General features: G+C 38.8%; 1 long non-coding RNA gene across 2 annotated transcripts in view; it reads left to right on the forward strand.

The window, feature by feature from the left end:
* Nucleotides 1-20,557, forward strand: part of LOC148149611 (uncharacterized) — a 155,025-nt gene that overhangs the window by 75,079 nt on the left and 59,389 nt on the right. The window contains exon 3 of one of the 2 annotated variants that reach the window (XR_015757530.1): nucleotides 13,513-13,632. The exons of the other annotated variant lie outside the window; for it this stretch is intronic. This is a non-coding gene — a long non-coding RNA (uncharacterized LOC148149611). The remainder of the gene's footprint in view (nucleotides 1-13,512; nucleotides 13,633-20,557) is intronic. 2 annotated transcript variants of the gene reach the window in all.

The following is a 20,557-nucleotide window of genomic DNA, read 5'->3' on the forward strand; positions in this document are numbered from 1 at the left end:
TGCGCTGCACTGTTCTATGTTCTATGATTCAGGGCAAGCAAATTTGCAATAATTGTTTCTCCAGAGTTTCAGCTCAGAGTTTGCGAACCAGAGGCTGAACTACGTGCACTATAACACATCTAGCAAGGGGAAAATTACCTGGATATTTTATTCCAGGAGGAAGTCACAGCCCTTACAACAGGGTATTCTGATTTGCTGACTGCCAAGAAAAGTGAGGGTTTGACTGCAGGTGAAGCAGGTGAGGGACCTAGACAGCAGGAGAACAAGATTTTCAATCTTTGCAAATTTCCAATAGATTTGAGATTTCTCAGCTTGTTTTGAGGTAAGTGAAGACTGCAAGATGGATGGGCTTACTGACCATGGTACAAGAAACCATTTCAGTAAGAGGGTCAAACGGGAAGGCTGTGCTAATATGGTGAAAGGATTTGACATTGTTCTCTGCAACAATGACCAAGGTTCCAGAAGGTTCAAGACATCTGCTCAGAGTTGGAGAGGAACTTAGAGTGGGAGTGAAAGATCCAATCACCATGGTCCATCTAGATAATGGCAATTTGGGCAAAAGAGGTTCAACGTATTCAGTCTGAGGGTCAAGGCACCAAATTAAGAAGCAGGACCTCAAAGATATAAACGCTGCAATATTACCACACCACCTGCAAATGGCATAGAGCAAATAAGGTTAGAGAAATGAATGTGTTTCAGAAACTGATTAGGGAGATGTGTGTTCCAGTTTGTTGGGCATTGGGCAAGGTATTTACAGATGGTCCAGTTCTGGTGATCTGTGTATAAATTAAGATCTGGTCGGCAACTGGCTACTGATTGGTTTGTGGAATTGTGACCAGTTTTGAATGCCAAAGGCCATCAGCATAACAACGACTATCTAACTGGCTCCTGGATAGCTGCACAGCTTGTGAACGATATTGGCAGAAGCCTTTAGACTGCTAAAAGGACAGATGGTATGTGCCTATCTATGACAAAATATGTAAAGACAGTTTATTTTCTCCCACCAGTTGCTGTAAGCCATTGCTTTTAACCAATATGTCAGAAACTTTATAATGCATGAACTAGTTTCTCTATGCTTTCTGTGAAGAAGTCAGAGAACCTGAAGAAAAATATTAGAGACTGAATGACTTGGGAAACAAAAGAAACACTCCACCAAATCCTGAGGACTGGTGCTCAACTGTTTCCACAGTTTCTTTTTCCCTCCACCAATAATATCCATTTTGTTGTACTACATCTGTCTGTATGTGTATGTGGGTTGGGGGTGGGAGGGTTGGAAGGAATTACAGTGTTAACTGTTTGAGTTATATGTCAACAGCTCATAACAGTGCTTCAAATCAGTTTATTTGTAATAAATAGCAGCTTTTGTCTAGTAGAGAAATCTGGTCCATGTTTTCTTTTCACCTGACTGTTGTCTGACAGATAAACTGTGGAGTTTGCATGCATCAATAACACTTTTAACTTCTGTGATTAAGGGAATTGTGGGGTTTGACCTAGCATGCGACCTTAGTGAAGCATGACAACAATTTGATCAAATGTAAAGGAAGAAATAATGGGAATTTGTCAGAAAATGGTGACAATGATTATAGGGGAGTATGTACTGCATGCAGTCTGGAAAAAGTAAACAGGCAAGACCAAATGAAACATTCACAGAGCGTTTTCAAGATGAATTATTAGGACAGCCCATTTTAGACTGAACCAGAGAACAGGCCATTACTAGACCTAGCATTCTCCAATGAGATAGGATTAATCAATTATCCAAGAGTAAAGGCATTCCTAGGTAGCAGCAATCTTAATATAATTGAATTTGATGTTTGAGGCTGAGAAGATGAGTCCAAGGCCAGCACTGAAGATTAGAGCAGTTACGAAGACATGAAAACAAAGTTCTAAAGTGAATGGACAGATTAGGTTAAGAAAAGATTAGGCAAACATTGAAGAAGTATTTCAGAATATACGGAATAATTATTTTCCAAAAAGAAAAAGAAATACAAGGGGAGGCGCAGTATCTTAAATTTATTAAAAATTTTAAAGGTAGTATAAAACTTTTAAAAAAGCATGTAATTCTGCAAAGAATTGCTGGCATGTCAGAAGATGTACTTAGATTTCCAGATGTCATTTGAAAAGGTGCTATATCAAAGATTATTGCAAAAAATAAAACTCATGCTGTGGGGTGTAACATATTGGCGTGGATAAGTGATTGGCTAGCTAGCAGGAAACAGAAAATATGCATAAATGGGTTTTTTCTGCTTGGCCAGCTGTGATGAGTGGTGTGCCATAGGGATCAGGACTTTGACCTTTTTTGGAGTAATGTGTACAGCATTGGTCTCCTTATAGAGGAAAGAATGTAAGTGTACTGGAAGTAATTCAGAGAAGATATGTTAGTCAAATACCTGGAATAGATAACTTAATTTACAAGGAAAGGTTGGAAAGGCGAGACTTGTATCTGCCGGAGTCAAGAGGTGAAAAGTTGGACTTAGAGTCATAGAGTCATAGGGATGTACAGCATAGAAACTGACTCTTTGGTGCATGCCAACCAGATGTCCCAACCCAATCTAGTCCAACCTGCCAGCACCCAGCCCATATCCCTCCAAACCCTTCCTGTTCATATACCCATCCAGATGCCTTTTAAATGTTGCAATTGTACCAGCCTCCACCACTTCCTCTGGCAGCTCATTCCACTCACGCACCACCTCTGCAGGAAAAAATTGCCCTTTACATCTCTTTTATATCTTTCCCCTCTCGCCCTAAACCTATGCCCTCTAGTTCTGGACTCCCCCACCCCAGGAAAAAGACCTTGTCTATTTATCCTATCCATGCCCCATTTTATAAAACTCTGAAAGATCACCCCTCAGCCTCCGATGGGGGAGGGGAAAGATTTAAAAGGGATCTATGAGGCAACTTTTTCATGGAGAGGGTGATACATGTATGGAATGAGCTGCCAGAGGAAGTGGTTGAGGCTGGTACAATTACAACATTAAAAAGGCATCTGGATGGGTACATGAATATGAAGGGTTTAGTGGGGTGTGGGCCTAGTGCTGGCAAATGGGACTAGATTAGGTTAGGATATTTGGTTGGCATGGACGAGTTGGACTGAAAGGTCTGTTTCCGTGCTGTTCATCTCTATGACTCTACATCGAGTCAAACACCTAACTCTTTAACTTTGAATTTTCTATGGTAATTGTTCTCAGATGTCATCATGACTCAGATATGTCACTGATAAACTTTGTCTTTTAAACTTTAGAGTATTTCTAAAACTATAAATTTCTGAATTTCAAAGCTGACCTTTCATTTTTATTGATCAATTTACAAAATGTAATCTATGGAGGTGAGATATTAAGGTAATTACTGATGTTATTTACAGATACAAATGTACAAAAACAGAGTCATGATAGCACTGAATCCCAATGAGTTTCACAAAAATTGACAAGAATCTATATGAAGGTGGCAGATTTTTGTGGTTGCTTGATTAGCCAAAGACAGATTAACAAATTGCTGTTTACATCTGAATGGGTAATATCCTTGGGCAATATCTGTAGAAGGAGAGAACCATATCCTTTGAAAGAAATATTGAGCCAGGTCTTAGAGTTTCTCCTCTACAAATGTAAAGATTACAGAGGCTTATGCTTAAGTATCCATTTGGGAAAACCTTTTTCATGTGTACACTGTGAAGGCATTCAGACGTTAGGTTCAACATGATTAAGAAAGGAATATTTGTATATTTACAGGTTGATTTTGAAGAACATACAAACATACAACTTAGGAGCAGGAGCAGACTACTCAGCTCCTCAATCTTGATATGTCAGACAAAAAGATTATGGCTTATCTAATTACTCCCTATTCCTGCCTATTCCCTATTACCTTTCACCAATTCCACCCATCTCTGCCTTAAATGGACAAACCATGTAAAATATACAAATACCTTCTATACTGGAATATTTTGTTGTTATTTTGAAATATAATCCCTTGAGAGTGAAAATAATGGTGAGAATGAGTAAAGTGCAAAAATAAGTGCTGAATTGATGAATAAAAAGCAAAACATTGAAGATGCTGGAAATCTGGATTGAGCATTATGCCATGTCCTACCTTGCAGACTGCCAGCTTGATGGGTTGGTTGCCTGATAAGCAGGAAAGCCTGTAGTATAAGTATTCATCTGAGAAAATGCCAGGCAAGGAAGTACTGGGAGTTTGCAGTTTAGTTATGAGTCTCTGTGTTGCGAAGTGAACGGTGTCTGTTAAAGAGACTGTGGGCCAAGAGATTTCATGGATGGAATAGTGCATGATTACTTGGTTGAGATAATGATTAAGTGAAGTTAGATGTTGATTTGGATGGAACCTGCATTTGGGCAGTCTTTTATGGGGGGCAGTGAGGCAAGCAAGCTTGTTGGCCAAGGGAAACCCAACTTTGCTGCTCGGGTCTGACAGGCAGCATTGAAAAGGCACTTGCCTCATGGATTCAGCCATACTCATCTGATTTTACAAGTAGGGTTTCTAGGTTGGATATGTTTGCAAATCACAGTCGACTCCTTGAAGTTGGTCATGTTTGTCAAAACTGTAAATAATTTCATCACCTTATCATGAATGAAGAGTCTGATGTAGGATCACTTGGTCAGCCACAAAACTGATGGTTAGTGTTCTTGTTGCTGATGCTCAGGGTAACTTCGGCAGCTGAACCAACTCTGCTGTTTGGATAATGTGAGTTTGGTGTAGGTGGTCTTTGAAAATTGCTGAACCAAACTCCAGTGTTTGCCTTCAAGTGGGCCACTAGGCTGCAGTGTTTCTTCAAGAGATATCATCAGGAATGCAAATGTTTCTTAAAGTCCTTCTTTAGGGTGTCCGTAAAATATTTATGCCATGCTTTCATTTGCCTGAGACAGGTTTCCACAGAAGATCTGCTTGGGGATTTTGCAATCAATCATATATGTGAAAGACATAACCTGTCTCTGCAGGCTGGTCTCCATGCAGTTACATCCACAATGCAGATGATCTTACTTTCAATCCTTCTAGACTGTATACCTCCACTAATGTAGCAGAGATAGACAATAGAGTTTCTGTATGCAATAAAAGTGACCTAGCTCCCTGCAGCAAAGAAACCATTCAAGCCATTGCAAAGAATTTCTTGAATTTTGCTAACTTCAAATCAGTGTCTCCAAGACTGAGTTATGTTTCAGACAGCATCAGGTACATTCTGAAGTACTTGACATCACCACTGATGGCACTGATGCCAAAGTTGTGGAAAAATGTTTATACTTAGCAGCCTGTTCTCTAAGGATACCACTACTGAGGATGATGTGTGCATGCATCCAGAACACAAATTATGAAAATAGCTTGGCAATAAACTGAATACCAAAATCAAATCCCACCACCCCATTGTCCTTACCATCTTATTGCAAAGTGCAGGGTCCTGGGTTAGCTCTATGCACTATATTAGTGCTTTGAAATGCTTCCCAAAGATATTTGAGGACCGTGAGAAGTGGATCAAATGGTTAAAAATAAGAAAGTTGAGAACATGAGGCAAATACACCTTTGAAATGTTTTTATTAACTGCTCCTCCTCTGTTTGATGCTGGAAGTTGATAGTTTTGGGGCAGGATGGAGGAGGGTTTGAAATTTCTTAAATGTTATAATTTTAGGTGGTCCATACCCCCTTATAGAGGGTTGAAATCAATTCCAGAATAAAAGAAATTGGAAACGTGTATGTTAAGTTATGATAGCAATATAATTAGGGCATGAAGGCCCTAATGAGTAACTGTTCAATGATAGGCATCATCAATCCAGGTTAACATCACAAAATGTAAACAGCACTATGAAAAATATAGGGGCTTCATTCTCCCAGACATGTCTAATAGTATGATGCCATTTCCATCAGCCATAGAAATCAAAGGTACTTATAGTAATGGAGAGCTAAGGAAAGCTGAAAGACAATCAAAATATAGCAACATTAAGCCCATTATCAGCACAATGGACTTTTACCTCTCCCATCTGTTACTGTCAAGTGTGAAAATATTTGAAATGAAGTGGGGGCATGGTTGTTGTGCTCTGGAGTCAGTCTGCTGGCTGCAACTTTAAATTGCAGGCCTCAGGAACACACATCTAAGTCAGCAGGACCTTCATTTATTGTGTAGATTGAGTACGAATGAAATAATCTTAACATTGACCTTAACAAACAATTGACTGCAACTTTCTCAGTAGGCGGAGCCTAGCAGGAGATAGTTGAAACCTTCTAGAGAAATGTATTTAGTTCTTTTATGGAGCGAGGAGAAGTGTAGACCTCCCCCCTTCAAAACACCACCATTGCAAATCACTGACCATCCTGAAACATGTTACACTTTCATTCACCTGCTTATTGTTAATATATGTTTGATTAACCTGTGGATTAGTAATTCTTTGTATCTCATGCTGACAAATCTGAAGAATGTGGTGCACATTGAGCATTTCAGAAATGCTGTGTTAGTTACACAGCCTACTGTGAACAGGTAGGGAAATACAGCAATAATATCTGACAATGGCCTCTATTACAAATAATAGTGACGTAGTTTGGTAACAACACCAATTAAAAAAATTACGGTCTCCTTTCTGAAGTTACCTCAGAGTTTCTTTTGTTTAAAATAAATACATTATCGAGCTCCCACCTATCCGATTCTCATTCTATACTAGTGTTTGCAGCTTCTTTCTTCACATCCTATAATCGTAGAATCATAGAATCCCTTCAATGTAGAAGCAGGCCTTTCGGCCCATTGAGTCCACACTGACTCTCTGAAGAGCGTCCCATCCAAACCCATCCCCCTACCTTATCCCTCCCACCCTGCATTTCCCATGGCTAATCCAGCTAACCTGCATATCCCTGGACACGATGGGCAATTTAGCATAGCCAATCTACCTAACCTGCACATCTTTGGACTGTAGGAGGAAACCAGAGCACTCGGAGGAAGCTCATGCAGACACAGGGAAATGTACAAACTCCACACAGCCAACATGATTTTCATTGAGATTCAATGTGAAGTATATTAATCAATGAAAGGAGGGGAAAATTAGAGCAACATGAGCTATATGCTACAAATCCAGATATATGATACTAAAAATGATGAAAGTGCACATAAGCACTTCCATTCACCACAGTGACATTTAATATTTAGAAAGCCCATTCAATTCATCTTAATTCATCCTTTGCACTCATACTATTACAGTCATGGGGTCATGGAGCTCTACAGCATGGCAAAGAGCTTTTAGCCCATTGAGTCTTCACTGGTGGAAAATAACCACCGACCTATTCTAATCCCATTTACCAGCACTTGGCCTATGGACTTGTATGGGAGAAAGTGAGGACTGCAGATGCTGGAGATCAGAGTCAGAAGTTAGACTTCAATGTAGGAGGTTTGATCAGCAAGTTTGCGGGTGATATGGAAAAGCACAGCGGGTCAGGCAGCATCCAAGGAGTAGGAGAATCGACGTTTCGGACATAAGCCCTTCATCATATAGCCTTGTATGCTTTGGTAGCGTAAGTGCTTTTACAAATAATTCTTAAATGTTACGAGGGTTTCTGACTCTTCCACTCTTAAAAGCAGTGAGTTCTAGACTCCCCCCATCCTCTGGGGAAAAACCTTTTCCTCACATCTCCTATAAACCTCCTGCACCTTATCTTAAATCTATGCCCCCTGGTCATTGATACCTTTGCCAAAGGGAAATATACCTTCCTATCTACCCTATTTATGCACTTCGTAACTTTATACATCTAAATCATGTCCCCCGAAACCCCCACCCCCATCTCCTCTACTTCAAGGAAAACAACCCCAGTCTACCCAATCTCTATTGATACCTAAAACATACCTGCTCAGTTAACATCCTGGTAAATCTTCTCTACACTCTCTCCATTGCAATCACATCCTTCCTGTGGATTCAGGAACTGCACAATACTCTTGCTGTGACCTAACCAGCTTGTTGTACAGTTCCAGCAAGACCACCTGCTCTTAAACTCTCTGCCTCAGTAATAAAGGCAAGTATTCCATAAGATTTCTTAACTACATTATCTACCTGTCTCACTAACGTAAGGGATTGGTGGACATACACACCAAGGACCCTCTGACCCTCAGTGCTTCCCATAGTCCTAACATTCATCATGCATCCCCCTGCCTAGTAAATCCTACCCAAGTGCATCACCTCACATTTATCTGGATTGAATTCCATTTGCTGCTGATCAGCTCATCTGACTACCTTGTCTGTAACCTCCCGTATTCTAAGGTTATCCTCGTCACTACTTAAAACCCCACAATTTTCATATCACCCACAAACTTGCTGATCAAACCTCCTACATTTAAGTCTAACTTGGTTATATAATCCATAAACAGCAAGGGACACAACACTGACCCCTGTGAGACCCCACTGGATACAGGCTTCCAGTCACAAAAGCACATCCTCTTTGTCTTGCCACAGCCATTTCTGGATCCAATTTGCCAAATTTCCTTGGATCCCGTGTATTGTAATTTTTGCTGTCAGTGACTTATGTTGGACCTTACCAAAAGCCTTGCTGAAATCCAGGTAGATTATTGATCAAATGCAGGATACCTGATCACCGCTTCAAAAAATTCATGAAATTGGACCTCCCTGAACAAAAGCATGCTGATTGTTCTTGATTTATCCCTGCCTTTCCAAATACAGATTAATTCTGACCCTCAGAATAACTTCCAATAGTTTCCCTACGACTGAAGTTGGCCTGTCATTTCCTGGTTTATCCCTTGTTCCCTTCTTGAATAAGGGTAACACGTTGGCTGTTCTCCAGTCTCTCGGCTCCTTTTCTGTGTCCTGGGAGGAATGGAAAATTATTGCTCGTACCTCTGTTTTTCTTTGCCTCATTCAACAACCTGGGATACATTTCATACGACTCTGGAGATTTGTCTCTTTTTAAGCTTGCCCTACCATTTGTCTGTGCTAACTTCCTGTCTATACTAATTTCTTTAAGAATATCACAGTCCTTGATGTCTACACCCATATTGTCTCTGACACTAGTGAACACTGACACAAAGAACTCTACCTTACTCCATAATCAAATTACTTCTGGGGTCATTAATGGGCCCTATTCTTTCATGAGTTATCATTTAACCCTTAATGCACTTGCAGAATAACTTAAGATTTTCATTTATTTTACCTGCTATCATTCTTTCTTGTCCCCCTTTTATTTTTCTCCTAATTTCATTTTAAGTTAAAAGCAAATTACTGTGGATGCTGGAATCTGAAACCAAAAGAGAAAATGCTGGAAAATCTCAGCAGGTCTGGCAGCTGTAAGGAGAGAAAAGAGCTGACGTTTCGAGTCTAACTGACCCTTTGTCAAAGCTTTGTCAAATATTTTGGCTTTCATATGCTTACAAGTGGAATATAACAAGAATAAGTTTAGATTCTGTTTATTAACTCGTGCATCTATGAAAATAAGCAAACAGAAATATTTGCATTTGCAGGGAATTTACTTATTTGTTTTCTTAATGACCAGTATAACTTTGTGGAAATCCTGTTGGTACAGAATAAGGAAAGCATCCACTGAAATTACAGCATTTAATTGGGAAAACCCTCAAATTCCTGAAGAATATGTAATTTCTGACTAATATTAATGTTTGGATTAGGTTTTCTATCAAATTCTTATAAACTGAAAGGCCTATTCACAATATCCTCAGTGCATTTTGGGCTGCTCCTGAAACTGATTTCAAATTATTAGACATTTTATTATACAAAATATGATCTTTCATGGGAAGTTGTTAGTGCGAGAAAGATGACTGACATGTGCTGGACTGACAATATTCAATACGCTGAGCAATGAAAACATGAATAATTGGATAACATTTTGTGCTTGAATCAGGATTATATATTAAAGTGTTATGCCTGCATCAGGAATTCTATATGATAGAATAGCTCTGGTAAATCAGAATTCTGTGTTTCGAACAGTTATGTTGAAAATAAGTTATATATATAAAACTACATTGAGACTATAATCTGCACTGTTTAATGTTTGTTTTAATTTATTGAAGGAAAGTGTACCTTTTGGGCAGGATTTGAACAGTAAATGCAGGAGGAAATTTTCTCCATCCAAGATGGAGCAGATGCAGTGATTCTATAAAATAGACCCATAAAGAAAGCCTGAGCTGTTCAAGTCTAAATAAATATCTCACATCCTGTAGGTGGCTGTATGTCAGTTGTACTCCATGTCCTCACAGTGATCATAGATAGTCCATTATTGCAATGTCTGATTCCAGAAATGAAATGAGTACTGGTAAGGAATGAATATTTCATAACCAAATGAATTTGTATGTGGAAAATATTTTGGTCCTTAACCTTCAGTCCTTAATAAAATATTTGAAAATGAAAAGTACAGCAAAAAAAACAAGATTGTAAGGCTCTTGAGGCTAGATTTGAGGGGAGTTGGGCTGGAGTTCCCTCAATCAGAGCACATCGATCAGTGACTTATCAAGGGACTGGTCTTTGGGAAGGGAATGGTTCTGCTGAGAACCACCCCTAACATTGCTACAGAACCCTCATCCTGTGACCCCTACCCACACCCCTCAGTTGCACTGTGATCCCAGGACCCTCCTGTGGCATTGTTGAACACAAGTTCGATCAGCAGCGGTAGTTAGATTCAATTTCTGCCTTATTAGATTCTTGATTCCAGGGAAAAGCCCACTGGTGCTCTTCTGCTTTATTCACCTCTGGTTCAACGGGCCTTCTCAAGAACAGGCAGGGCAGGTCTATCACTAGCTCTCCATCTAGCAGGCAAGAGTGTTGACTTCTCAGCAAGATTCTGCCTGTGAGGCAGCATTGACGCGAACACATTGTTTATTGCAACCAAAGATTAGTTTTACTTTGCCTGTATAATGTTTTTAGTTGTTTGTTGTTGTGGAAGGTCTGCCAAGACTTTTGAGACAATACTTAACCACTTCTGCTGGAAGTACAAGTTTGCTCTGCAACACGAATTTTCTGATAGTAATCCCATAACCCTTACAGAATGAAGAAAGGGAGAAAAGAGTGGAATTGAAAGATTAAACTGGTGATTCTCAAAGCTGTCTGTTCCCTACACAGTCTCTGGAAGATTTACTCTAGAAGATTTGACTTAACTGAGGGGTATATGAGAGATATGTTGACTGCTAGCTGAGGGATCTACAGCCTATTTCCAGAAGGGGGGGCAGCACTCCCTATGCCAGACCAAGTTGCTAAGTTCTATCAGACAGTACCAAGTAACTTGATACCCCTCCATTATTGTTCTCAGCATGATCAACAAGCATAATTGACAGGCATATGCTGTGCTCTTTTAAGTTGACATTCAATTCTCCCAGAATCATCCCAAAATGGTTCTCTGCTTCTAAATGTTAACCTTACCTCCTTTTCTATGCCAGTCTGGAATTTTTTAAATTTAGGACAGTCTTTCACAGTGCTAATGTTTCTGAAGATGTCTCCCTCCAGCCAAATTTGGGCAACTCTTGTAAGCAAATTTTAACTCCTCACAAATTAAGTCTTAGTGATTTGATTGTGAACTTCTACCTCATAGAATTCCTACAAGTCCACATCGATCCTCTGAAGAATATCCCACCCAGACCCATTCCCCTAATACTCTACATTTACCCCTGACTAATGCACCTAACCTACACATCCCTGAACACTATGGGCAATTTAGCATGGCCAATTCACCTAACCTTGCACATCTTTGGATTGTGGAGAAACCTGAGCACCTGGAGGAAACCCACGCAGACTCGGGGAGAATGTGCAGCCAGTAGCCTAAGGCTGGAATCAAACTGGGGTCCCTGATGCTGTGAGATAGCAATGCTAACCACTGAGCCACTGTGCATTTCCACATGGTGAACTGTAAAGCTATGTGCCTCCAGCTATCTTCTCCCTTCCAGTCCTTGGCTGACTAACTGTGCCTGTGTGTTTTCAGGGATAATTTTAAAAATTCTCTCTTCGCAAACACTACTTTCATGGAAATGTGAACTACATGAGACTTGTATCCAGACATAGATGATTAACTCTCCTTGATAGCTCAGTTGTCATTCATTTTGGTAATAAATGAACAGTTTAAAGAGCAACAGTTTACAACCTGACATTTTCAACATGTTTCTGGGACTTTAGAGATTTGCAGTCTATCCACTGTTCGCATCCAGGCTGCCATTGTCTCTAAGTCTAGTCACTTCACATCTTCTTGCCAGGAAGACAATCTCGGTCACCTTTAACCTCTAGCAATCAAGCACCCAAGCTTGCTGTCGGGCAGAATTCTGAACAGGTCACTTGACCCCTTTCATTTTACATTAAATTAAAGATAGTCTGAAAACATAGCAATCTTAAAAATCTCATAATTGTAACAAGCTATGTACAACTACATAACCAAGGTCATCCTGTTACTCTCAGCTGAAAGAAAATCTGTGGCACTGAGTTGGATAACTAGAGATCTAATGGGAGAAGTGTCAGCCTGAGAACAATACGATAATTAAAACTGATTTGAATGAGCATAAAACTGTCAGTAAAAATACAGTGTGCAATTTTGCCAGGGGGATATTCAATTACATACAATTATTTCATATAGACGCTCAGCAGCTCTGTATTCAAATATAAATATTGTATTTATGTTAGCAACCACCTGGGGAAATATCCATCATGAGCATCGCAGATTTATCACATTCTGTATGAAGAAGATGGGAGACACCAGATTCAAAGGGTACTGTTAGTAAAAAAACTTCTCTAAATGTTTATCTCTGCCCATTTACACTTGTTTCTTCTCATAATTCCTCTCCCCTAAAATGACCTGTACCACGATCAACAGAAAAGGTTGATGATCTACTCCTAGGCCTCCGATAATGCACCATTGACCTTATTTTGCTTCATTCGGGGGTTTTGGATGCAATGAATACATCCCTGTCTTGATGGATCAATAAATATTTAAGATAAATAATTTAGGGAATTGTAGTTGTGAAAATAATTCCTATCCCTTTTTACATTACGCAGCATACCCCCCATCACCTTCTACTGCTGGACTGCAAATTACATTCTACCTCATTCATTTCAAGCAATGCTGTTCAAGTTTAATGCTTTAACTGCATTAATAGTTCTGTGCAATAAGTTTAACCACATCCTTCACAGTATAAATCAAATGTTGAAAAGACTTGCATTTATATTCCACATTCCATGTTCTTAGATTGTCACAAATTGCTTTACAACCAATAAAGTGTAGTCATTGTTTATAGCCAAAGTATGCATAGAAAGATTTCACAAAAGCAGCAAATGTTAGAAGATTAATGTTCAGCAACTGTTGTTGTAATTTGCAAATTTTATCAATAATTGAAAGAACAAAAGCAATTTTTTACGAAAGTATTTCTTAATGAAAGTATTTTAAATTCAGTAATATTAATAAAACAAGATACTGTTTTATCATCTGTTATTACTGACATTTTCCTTAGCTGGCTCAGATAGTGAGTGTTTTGTATGGCTATTTTAACACCAATATGAATACATTGACATTTGCTTTAAATATTATACCATGTGTTTTTACCAGAACTCTTCCTTTGATAAAAAGGCATTTGAGAGGTAGCCCCCCTGCTACAATTGGTTGAGCTGGTGCCAAACCACTATTCATTCTGGAGAAGATAATGCATGACAAGCCAAATAGAGACAGGTATGGAGAGTTTTGAAAGGGTGTAAATGTTTGTATTTGTAATTATTGCCAGCCATGCCTAGGGCAATGTTCTGCTCCAGCTACTGTCACTGGCAATGGCTAGTGCTGGACACTTAATAATAAATCATTACTTGCAGTTCTAATCAAGATGGCAGAACCTTTCCCTTTTGGGGAAACAGATTATGCACAGATTATCCAACCTGTGCCTAATTAGCAAACGCTCTAAGAAATTATTTTCTTGTTACATGACCTGGGCCTATTGTACAGAAGCACATCAATGCTGGAGTTTGTCTGATTGAAGTACCAAGTTACATTTGGACTACACTGAAATAAAGGTGGTCTAAATATAGTCCTGACCTGAGCATGGGGCCCTCTATATGCAGCACTGACTTCAACCAGAATGAATAAGCATACACATTCCCTTCTGTTTCTGTCTTAATTGAATACATTTCTGCTTTAGGTGAACATTTATAGAATTCAAAACCTGTATGAAATTGTTTGTTGCCAAGATCGTAAAGTCATTTTTACTTTCTTTTCTTATTTATAAACTTTTAAGTAATTATCCATCAGAGGCAGCTTATGTGCTTTGCTTCTGACTATTTCATGACTGCAGTGGTAAACCTGATGAAAATGTATGCCTTTATTTATTAGTTCAAACACTGTTGTATATGGTGCTGAGTTTTACTGAGGAGTATCACCCACAATGATGACTTGTTAAAACAAAATCATTCATGGGATGTGGATGTTGTTGGCTGAGCCAGCATTTATCATTCACCCTGGCTGCCCTTGAGAAAGTTGTGGTGAGTGACATAGAGTCATAGAGTCAGAGAGATGTACAGCATGGAAACAAACCCTTCGGTCCAACTCATCCATGCTGACCAGATATTCCAACCCAATCTAGTCCCTTCTGCCAGCACCCAGCCCATATCCCTCCAAACCCTTCCTATTCATATACCTATCCAGATACCTTTTAAATGTTGCAATTATACCAGCCTCCACCACTTCCTCTGGCAGCTTATTCTATACACTTACCACCCTCTGCGTGATAAAGTTGCCCCTTAGGTCTCTTTTATTCTTGAACTGCTGCTGTAAATAGACCCCTAATGCTGTTAGGGAAGGAGTTCAAGTCACATTGACTTGAGGGCAGAGCAACTTATTGAGACGTAACATCAGGCCCTCCTCAAAACCTCAGTAACAGTATTTACCATATCAATGTAACATGTAACCAGGTGATAGCATGCAATAAACTATATCTTGTTAACTACAAGACAGTCTTTTAGATAGACCAGGCAGTGGTTTTCTTCTACTACACCGACCAAGAGGTTTATGGCAAGAGCATTCATCATTAGTTTCAGTTCATCCAGTAAAATGGGCTGGCATACCCCACACAACTGGGTAGGTAGGAGTGTAGATTTGATTTGACAGCTCCAACTGAATGGTGAGTAGTGATGTGAGACCTTCAGACTCAGTTTAAAGTTTCCTGCTCAAGTGGCACAGTCAGCAACGGGAAAGAGCTGAAGATGTAAGAACCCTGTAAGAGAAACCTGAATGGCAATGTTCAACAAGGAAGAATACTCGAGTACATGGTAAAAGTGTTTCAAACTTTGTAGGAGAGGAGTTGTGCCAAGACAGTTAGCGATTCCCTGGAAAAGGTGAGCTGGTAAGCAGAAATAGGCTGCACTGCAAGCAACCGCCTGTGGGAGTACTCCTGAGTCAGAATTCAGCAGAGTATGAATAGATATTGGAGGCTTTGTAAGGCAAGCTTAAAATCTCTGGTGGACCAGAGACATCTTTAAAATAGCACGGTATTCAAGGTCAGAAAAATGAGAAATCTTTTAAAAACTCACAGATGGATGGTGTTACCACAGTGGGAGGGTGCCAAAAGTCATGGAGACAGAAACTAAAATAAGGGGCTATGGAAGATATATTGCAAAGCCAGAACTTAAAATTATAACATTGCGCAGATTAAAGGACTAAATCGACCTATTCTAATGGGGAAAGAAAGTCTGGGAGACTTTATTCTGGGCATAAAAAGGTCAGGAGAATCCTTCATAAGCATTATAACAAAGGCTAGAACCATTTATCTAAATTCCAAGGAGTGAGAATTGTTCCATAGAACCATGATGAAAGCAGAACTTATTTATTAAAGTTACAAACAATTGGATTTATACAGTGAAGCTAAAAGCAAAGTGATAATCTCTATCTTAAACAGATAAAGAGGCAATCCTCCATTTTATCCACAAAATGCAAAATAAGCCTGCAGTGTGATAACAAAGGACAGCAGGACTGTTGTTACTTTGAAAGAAAAGTCTTATAAGTATCCAAAATATATAATCGCATTCAGGATCAGAAGTAATATTGTCAGGATGATTTAATAGCAGTGATGGGCCAAGTAAAACACCGATTAGCTCTTCAATGAAAAAAACTTCTGAGATGCGGTATGGCTTCCAAATTAGATAATAATTCAGAAGCTGAATAAGTAAATACACTATTTACAGCTGATGATGTTGCAGCTCATGAACGAATAAAAATAACAAAAGTTATTTTTGACAGGGTACTGAAACATTTTGTGGATTACTTCAACCTTGGAACTAATAATATTCTTGAATGAGTAAGATTAATAGAAGCGTTCAGTATCTTGGGAAATCTATAAATGTTTTCATTAATGGTCTGTACCAATTAGTGGAAAACCATGACTATGTTAACTCCAAGTCAAAATTCATGAGAGACAAATTGTTGTCGGAATTGCTGATGAGTCTTTGTCTGATTTGATGCTGTTCAAAGAAGGCCTAACTATTTGGATGGTGAGAAAAGGAGAAGTCCAGAAGCAATGCAGATCAAGTCTAGGAGGAGAAATTCAACTTTGGCACAGGAGATCAACAGAGTCCACTCAATACTTAAAGTACAAAGAAAAGACATGCCAATGCCAGTGAGAAACCAGTGAAGTAAATGGAATAGACATCAGACAGAATAAGTCCTAGTCAGCAACGTTAGGCAAACAAGCCTGTCAGGCATAGAAAGTAGCCAGCAAGTAAAACCGCATGCTTTATCTGTCATACAAGTGGTCACTTTCAAAAGATGTGCAGAAGTATGGTACAGTTTCTGAAAAGCAGGAAAACAAATAGCTACCCAACACAGTGGTTGATGGGAGAGAAAAGTCTGCAACATGAAGAAAAACCTGAAATATTCCTGGGCAACATAGATGATCCAGTTCTGAAATGTTTGTAAGCTGATATTTATGTCGATGGTAATCTAACAAAATAATTTTCGATTCTAGGGTGAGTGCCACCATGGTATCAGATAGCGAACTATGGTTAAGAAAACATAGTCACAGCAAAAAACAGTGCAACTAATTGTTCATGAGGCATACCACTCAAGATTAAACGTGTACTACAAGAAGCTCCACAAAAAGGAGACATCAAATACAAGAAACGCATATGTATTTCACAATAAGAATACTCACTCTTGAGTAGGAAGGCATCTCTTGACCTCAATTTCTTCAAATGATGAAACCATTAAAACTTAATAAAGTTAAGGAACAGTTAGTCAAGGAACAGTGACTCAAGGAGCAACCAGTTAGACAACAGCTGGTAAAATACTTCAGAGGGCTGCCTAGATTCATGGAGGAACAGAAACGGAATCCATTGAGATCAGACGTGTTGGTCTAAGAAATTTATTTCACACTGTCAACAAGAACCTATGGCTATGCTGGCCTGGCACAAATGTTTTCCATTGCTATCAACAGAACACTCAGGCTGCAAGAGGCAACAAAGTTTGCAAGGGGAGAAACAAACAATGAGATGGTTAGTTCAGATGTATCTATATCTGATGTAACTCAGAGAGTAACACAGCTTTGTGTACAAAAGCGATGACAGTTTCAAGTCTGATGGTAGATGCTGATAGAGGTGGCTCAGAAGAGATAAATTCAAGCAGAATATTTGACTTCTTTATCTTCCTTGAATTGTGTCAAGCCAGAAACAATCCTCAAATAGCAGTAAACAAAAACAGAAATTTCTGGAAAAACTCAGCAGGTCTGGCAGCATCTGTGGACTGAAAGCAGAGTTAATATTTCAGGTCCAGTGACCCTTCTTCAGAATGGATTGTAGTTTGGAAAAGGTTACCATATATGCTAATGAAGGAGTAGGGAAGGGGAAAAGAGTCTCTCTTTCTCTCTCTCTCTCTCTCTCTCTCTCTCTCTCTCCGGGCTCCATCTCCACTTAATTTTTACTCCTGAGCCTTCCTCCCACTCCTTCTTTAGCTTATATACAGTCGTAACCTTTTCCCAGTCTCAATCTGTTCTGAAGAATAGTCACTGGACCCAAAATGTTAATTCTGTTTTCTTTCCACAGACACTGCCAGATCTGCTGAGGTTTTTTTCAGCAATTTGTGTTTTTTTTTCTCAAATACCAGAACTAAGAAAGTGCACATGTTAGTTTCAACAAAAATGCAATCACTGAGGGTAAATGAGAGAATCCAAATAAATCAAAATGTTGGATTCAAAATTCTTTCGCACAGATCTACAAACCGATTAAGAATAAATAACTGTTAACACAGGAGTATACACAATTTCCTGGAAACCACTATTGAGAAGAGATGACCAAAGTCCAATGATTCAAGATACCATGAGGAAGAAATTGCTTGTTTTGAAGATTCAAGATACTGAAAAGAAGAAATTGTCTGTTTATGCAGGGAAATGTTCACAGCGAGAGAAATTCAAACAATTAAAGGTAATTAAATCTGATTTAAAGGGACCTACAGATTTGAGACTGTCAGGCAGAGATTCAAATGCAGTGGTTGTCCACCTAACGAAGTACCAGTTTTCTGAGTTCAAAAAGAACACAGTTCAGAAGCCTCCAGATTGAGACCTCCAGATCACCGTGCATATATAACGTCAGAGATTTGGGGGAGATGGGGCAATGGTAAATTTAACTTTATGCACAAATGTGCCATCTTAATCATGAAATAAAGTTTGGGAGAGGAGGCAGATGTATACAAGTCGGAAATGGATAATACTAAGCAGTGCCATAAGCACTATGTACTATTACGATGTAATATAGACATGTGGGAAGAACAGCTTAGGATTTCTTAGGTTTTTCTTCTGTTGTAGATTGTTCAATTTCATTAACTGTTTGTGTAGTGGCTTGATTCCTTGCTTTTCTGAAACTTTATCTTGTATACAGTTAACTGTGTTCTGCAGTTTCTGAAAATTATCTATTTTGTGACATTTAAAGCATTCACTATTACTTGCTCAGCACTTTCTATGCCTGTAGGATTCTTTGGTCCACATTACTGAGAAAAATCTTGAAGGTCTGGTGTCCATCCTACTTGCTATATTAGTTTCTCATTGATACTGGTATGTCATTTGTTGTTTTGAACCTTAAGACCTAACATCAGGTCCTCTTCAACGTCTCTGTAACAATGTCTATCCTATCAATACAACAACAGAAGTAAACAAGTAAAATGCAATAAACTGTATCTTGTTAACTACAAAAGACTCATTTTGGTTAGACCTAGAAGCAGTTTTCCGCTACCACGCTGGACCAAGCAGACCTTATGGTTTTTTATACTTAAAAGGAAGGTAACAGCAACCTTTAACATCAGATAGTATAATAAGTTGGCTACTACATTTCAAATAGTGGAAATACTATAAGTAAATACATACACGGTTTTATAAGCTCATCAATATGGGTTTAAACCAAATGTTCACAATATAGAATAAAGATTTTGGAATGGTCTTCCTAGATTATGGTCCTGATATTTACTTTGTGTTGTGAAGAGAGTTGGGACGGGGGAGGTGGTTAGGATTTCTGAATGACAATCCCAGCATTTTACCATAATTAATAATGGAATGTCTTATACTGTTTTCAGCAGGTTTTTGTCTTGACTTGACAGTATGCCTGATTGACAGAGTGCCTACCTATCAGATGGAAAGTTAGCAAAAGAGTAATCACAGCAGGAAGTTGAGGAACGGACTTTCAGAGTTAAAAGATTGTGAAGTAATGAGACTTTGAAGAAGGTGGGCAGTTAATCATTATGCGGGCTGATGGAAGTGTAAAGGTTTGTGGGGTTTGGGTGACAGCACTCCTCCTTTTGACCTGTATTGATGTGTGGCCTTTCTTGCCCCCTTTTACCTGCTGGGTTTTCTGAAATCTGGGAAACCTAAAAACTAGGTTTAAAAATTAATAGAAAATCTGGTAAAATTACCCACTAATTCTGAAATCTTTTCAATTAATCATTTTCAGGTTTAATTATCTGAGAAAAAAAGCTTACAAACCTTTGGCTTGTGGATCCTAATTTCTGGGATTATCCTAATCCTGATCCTGATTTCCCAATGTTTCATGAATGCATTGTGTGAAATGACTTATTTGATCTTTGCATGCAGAATGAAGACGATGCAATTTTCCAAGATGTTATTTTCAAGTTACGCTAGGATAACTGAATGCTTATAAATGCTGCTGTCAAACAGTGGAAATTGTGAGAAATCCTCTGTTTGACTCAGTGTCGCCATAGCATATGATGAATAAAAGCAGCAATAAACATACAGGACACTTTTTTCTGAAAGGGTACCAAGACTAATAGAATATTGTTTAATACATTAATGTGACCTAAGTTAACTAAAGAGTTATATAAGAATGGTATGAGCATTATCTGTAGTACTATTGCATTTTAGCCAAAAATGAAATCTTTGAGCTGACCATATGAAGCTATTTAACATTTCTTTAATCAGATGTTATTTATCGAGTAGGCTGCCAAATGGGGGGTTTTGGAGAAGCCAGCCTTTACATATTTGGCAAAATAAAAATCAGCAATCTGCAACTCATTGCCTTGAATGATAAAGCAGAAAAACCATGCATTGAGAGTCCAACATCTCCCACAGAGTTAGTTGAGGGACCAGCAACTTGAACTTGGGAAATCTTTAAAGGGA

The sequence above is a fragment of the Chiloscyllium plagiosum genome, unplaced genomic scaffold (genome assembly GCF_037043375.1).
Source record: "Chiloscyllium plagiosum isolate Xiang-an unplaced genomic scaffold, Cpla_swu_hap1 HiC_scaffold_7, whole genome shotgun sequence".
NCBI classification, from domain to species: domain Eukaryota; kingdom Metazoa; phylum Chordata; class Chondrichthyes; order Orectolobiformes; family Hemiscylliidae; genus Chiloscyllium; species Chiloscyllium plagiosum.